Raw genomic sequence first — 5,533 nt, forward strand, 5'->3', positions numbered from 1 at the left:
GAGAGAAATTTTGTGACTCGTTTCTTGGTTGTTGAAAGTTTGTTCGTTGGTTTAGATTTTGTTGGTTACTACTATTGTCGGGTTCTCTCCAACCAAGGTTAGGGTGGTTACGCCATCCTTGGTTGTAGGTACCCGTTGGAGGACCCGACGGCCTGGGCCTATTATCAATGTAGTTTACCGATTCCATTTGATTATCCATTTCTTTCATACAACTCCAATTTTCATGTGGCCCACCACACCCCTTGCAAGCCATAACCGAAGTCGTTTTTGCCATTTCTAACTTTTTGATTTTTGAAGAAAGGGCTTCGATTTGGGCTTGCAAGGAGGTGCTCTCATCAACCTTATGGGCGCTCGGGGCAATAGATTTTGTGCCTCGGGGAGTGTGCCACTGAAAATTGGTTTGAGCAATTTCCTCAATTTAATTATAAATTTCATTTGGGCGACGATTACCTAAAAGTCCCCCGGAGCTAGAGACAAGTGTCTATCTTGTGTGTGGCAACAACCCATTATAGAAAGTGGATACTTGTTGCCATACCACAAGACCATGATGAGGACATTTTCTTAGTAGCTCCTTGAACCTTTCCCAAGCTTCATACAAGGATTCCCCGTCCTCTTGTGAATATGTGTTAATTTCAGTCATTAATTTAGTTGTTTTAGCAGGAGGGAAATACTTATATAAAAACTTTTGGGCTACTTCATCCCAGGTGTTTACCGAGCCAACTGGGAGGGTATTAAGCCAAGCCTTAGCTCGGTCTTTTAGTGAAAATGGAAACATTCGAAGGCGGATGGCGTCATTTGATGCTCCATTGATTAGAAAAGTATCACATGTCTCCAAGAAGTTAGTGATATGTAAATGGGGATCTTCGTTCGCAAGCCCATGGAAGGTTGCGGAGTTTTGGAGCAATTTTATCAAATGCGGCCAAAGTTCGAAGTTGTTGGCCTCGACATTCGGTGCATTGATAGCGGCGCCAAGATTACCTACGGTGGGTCGTAGGTAATCCATGAGGGTACGTTGATCCGCCATTGGAAGTGGGTCCCCCGAAACTTTCTCTTGGTTTTTAGCTTTACGTCTTTTTCTTAGAAAGTGTTCGGGTTCATCGAGAGGTTCTTTTATGTCTCTATTAGAACTGGAGCTCATACACTACGTAGGAAGTTCAGATGTGGTGCCTGGGTTCCAAGTCCTGCAACAAAAACAAAAAAGAACATTGGTCAGAAGCTTCGCCATGGCCCCATGCTCAGATGAACACGGCCCGTGGTCGGAGATACAATGATTGTTTTCCGGATCCCTGTTACTGGGGAGTTCGACACGGCCCCGTGCTCAACTCTCTGTAACTCGGAAAATAAAAACTGCCAGTAACAATGCTGGACACGGCCCGTGTCCGACCAGGCACGGCCCGTGCTGAGCTCTGCAGAAACTGAAAATTTACGAAAAATCCTAAAAAACAGAAAAATAAGAAAAAACGGTTAGGCCGTTGATTCCTAACTTTCTTAAAATCCTTGTGTCCCCGGCAACGGCGCCAAAAACTTGGTGCGTGTCGGTGTGTAGTATATATATTTATGTATATTTTTAGCCTTTTTTACACTTCAGTCAAGTTTTAAATTTATAAAACACGATATTTTACTAACACTAAACACATATATGGGCAAGTGCACCAATCGTGAGCGTAGTATAGCGTTGGTAAGATACTGAGGTCGTCCAAGGACATAAGAGCTTTTAGTACCGGTTTATCCTCAATGTCTAATTAAATCAAAATTTTAGAAAAAAGTTTAAACATGAAAATAAAAACTAAAAATGCTGAAAAATAAAAATAAAAAAAAAAACATATAGACAAGATGAATCACTTGGATCCGACTCGCCTTTAGTATAACCTTTGATTATTTTCGCACTTTTGCACTTTTTAATAGATTATCTTAGTTATAGTAGTAGGCCCCTCTTTTGAAGGTGACACCCTCAACCGAGTAGTTTGAGTCAGCAAGGATACAGTCCTAAAGGGTTGGATTATTGAAAGATAATTAATTAAGTTATTAATGCATAATGTGGTAGGCCCCTCTTTTGAAGGTGACGTTACCCTCGGCTAAGTAGTTTGAGTCAGCAGGGATACAATCCTAAATAGCCGGGTTAATGTTTTAATAGTAGTTTACATATGAGGGGATCAAGAAATTCGAACCCCCGCCATCCAATACCATTGGGTATTAAAGGAGGTCCTACTAAGCTTGACCCAAGTCCTTGCAGGATCTATACACTGAACAAGGCAAGACTCTTACCAAACCATTCCCTTAACCCCCGACCAGGTAGCCAACATATCTCCATATAGACCGTGGAGATATGAATTGTGTAAATCTTTTATTTTATATAGACAGTAAAATAACGCCAAGACACCACGGATAAATGATAAGAAAGATTCACCTTCAACATAAGAAACTAGTTATTAAAGTCATTAATACATAACCAAATAAAAAGTGCGAAAAGACTAAAAATAAAAAGTATTACACTAAATATTTGTCTTCACCAAGTGATGTAAGACTCTTACGCAAACATGGCCTTTGATTGTCAAGAACTCTTACGATCAATCTTGGATCCCGAGACTACTACACACACTCTATGATGGATGATGGATGATGGTGGTGGATGTGGGTTGTGATGGTAGGGGTGGGTGGGTGAAGTGTGAGAGAGGTGGTTTGTCAAGGGATGATTTGCAAGTGAGCCAAGCACCCCTATTTATAGCCTGCACAGAAGCCCGGACACGGCCCCGTGTCCATTGGGCACGGCCCCGTGTCCACCCATCTTCTCTGTCTTCATTAATTGCAGTTTGTCTGCATTAGTTGACCACGCCCCCGTGTCTACTGGGCACGGCCCCATGTGAAGAAGCGTATATGTACTATCAAGATTTTCTTGGATTCTACGAATCTTAGCGTTGACCACGGCCCTGTGTCCAATGGGCACGCCTCCGTGTTGGATGATAGAAGCTTCTACAACTTTGTCTTTTCTGCAGACTCTTGGGCACGCCCCGTGCTCAATGAGCACGGGGCGTGTTCAGCCTTCTGTTCTCTTGTTTTTGCTTGGGGAGATGTTGTCAAGGGGTCGGGAATGCCACGTTTATTCCTTTTCTTGTATTATTGTTAGTTTTAGCTACATTTTTGCTTCTTTTGTTCATTTAAGCTCTTTTCACCCTGAAAATACAAAAGAAAGACAAAAACACACTTTTTCCAACATTAGCACTAAAAAAGGGGCAGTTTTATGCCACATTTGATGTAATTTATATGTTGCATTTTGCACACATCAGTAGCGTGTAAAAAGTTTGGCAATTCCTTCCAAATGAATGGTGGGTTAGATTGTAGGAACAAAAACCATAAACTCTTATGGCGTCCACTAATTTTATTTTTGGCAGTTCACCTGGGTAGATTCAAGCTCTTTTTGACATATTTGATATTTTGAGAGAAGTGAAACTATTTGTGTAGCGTAAACTGTGGCGTCATGTTTTAGAATTGAAATAATTTGGTCCTTTCCTTAAGAGTTTCATTGTGAGATTTTATGGTTTCATTCAAAAAATATTCAGATTTCTCACAATTTTTTTCTTAACATGATATTCACCGCTTTAATATCCCCATATGCTTTAATGCATTCTGAGTGAGATATTTAGTTGTTGATATAGCATGTGATACAGAACAAAAACCAGTACTTTTTCTAGTGTTGTTATTTGATGAGTCACTTAAGGTATCAAGTGCTACTAGTGCTAGGTTTTTGTTTTCTTGATCTATTACAACCATGACAAAATGCTCATCATTCAAGTCCTCAGGCAAGCTACTCCAGTCCATAAAGCTTTTAGTAAAAAAGCTTTGTTGAGTAGTTTCAGCTGCAGGGCATCCAGTAGTTTCCCAAACTACTGGTTGATGGGATTAAATATGTGATTGTGAGGGTGCTTGGATATGTGTTTTTCTGAAATTGTGGTGGCTCGTTAACATATTGGTATGCCATTTGTATTGGTCCATGTGGAAGATGTGCATTGTAATGTGTTGATGGACAAGGGGCAATTTGGGAAGAATGTTGATATGCATATGAAAGTTTTGATTGTTGTCCAATAGTCGAGTCACACTGATTCATTTGGCTAGGATATGTCACATATGACGTGGGATTCTATGTAGAACCACTACATTCCCTAGCAAAATGTCATGTGGCACTTGTAACATTGAATCCTGGACTTGTCTTTCTCAAATTTACCTTTACCCTTAAAACAAGGAAACCTTCTACCACTTTTTTAGAAAATTGTTTGTTCTAATTCTTAGAAGTGCAAGTTGGTCAAGAAGGTCAAATTCCTCTTCGTCTGTCGGATCCATGGGCCTTTGGTATTCATTATCAACGCAAAATTCTGGTTTCTAACAAGTGATGAGTTATATTGGGAATTAAAACCAGAACTTATGTCGATAAAATGATCATAACTCATGATCACCCATATTTTTGGTTAATGACGATCCATCATGACTCATTAGGTTGTGTTACCAAACATGTAATCAATAGAAACCTTAGATGGCATCAGCTTCTGTTTTTGGTCAAGTTCTCCCTCAAATGTGAGGAGTTTGCCATGAAGTTGTGTAAGATTCATTTCTTTGAATCTAACAGAATTCCTTAAGACAATTGCTATTGTATTCCATATGTTAGTGAAAGATCTAAAAAATCTGTAACTCAGAGCAGCATTTGTGTAAGTTTGATCAGCAAGCCTTATGTTACACTTCAGGTTTTCCCGAACAACCTTATTGTATAATACGATTATGTGGAGTTAGTAAATAAAAACCTATGTTATAATTATCGTGTGTTACATGTATTATGTGAAAACGTGGAATATATAAACATGTATATCTATTCATATTATTATGTGCAAGTGTATGCAGGTGAGCCGAACCCCCTCGGTTTTGACTCGAGACCCCTGGTCTCGAGTCCGGGTTTCCATTGGTTCCGACTCCCCTCATTCTCGGTTAATGGGGCATGTATTCATGACCTGGCCCAACGTAGCAGGCCCACTCGAAAACACCCATAACCCTAGGTGGGTTCACGGATTTGGAAAGGGTATAAAACCCTTACAATCAGCCGACATTCCCTCATTTTGGCAACAATCATTCATCGCCAATCCCTAAAACATTCTCTCCTCTCTCTCTCTTACTTTCTCTCACTAGAAAACCCTAATCAAGCACAAACACCCTCCTTCTATCTTGGAAATTGACGGAAGCCTCAAGACAGTCAGCATCACTCATTCTTTGAAGCTTCCTTCTTCGATTCTTCTACACGCCTTTGCATTCGAACATTACCCGGTTAGTGTACTAGCTATTACTCGATGTTTATGTGTGATTGAGGTGTCTACTTATTTGATGATTTAGATGGTTAACAATGCTTTTCTTTCTATGGTAATATGCAAACTGTGTGGATAGTGATAATGTGCAGTATGGTTGTTTAATGAAGATGGTTCATGTTAGGGTGTTGTATGATAAAAACATGATTTAGGATGAGAAATATTAGCGGTTCATATGGTAAATTCATATG

At 39.9% G+C, this 5,533-nt stretch overlaps 1 non-coding gene across 1 annotated transcript; it reads left to right on the forward strand.

Moving 5' to 3' along the window:
- The first annotated feature begins 539 nt into the window (after positions 1 to 539).
- Positions 540 to 646, forward strand: LOC118490806. The gene has a single exon (XR_004890031.1). It is a non-coding gene; the product is annotated as a small nucleolar RNA R71 (small nucleolar RNA).
- Positions 647 to 5,533: the final 4,887 nt, after the last annotated feature.

This window comes from Helianthus annuus, chromosome 3 (assembly GCF_002127325.2).
Source record: "Helianthus annuus cultivar XRQ/B chromosome 3, HanXRQr2.0-SUNRISE, whole genome shotgun sequence".
Classification (NCBI taxonomy): domain Eukaryota; kingdom Viridiplantae; phylum Streptophyta; class Magnoliopsida; order Asterales; family Asteraceae; genus Helianthus; species Helianthus annuus.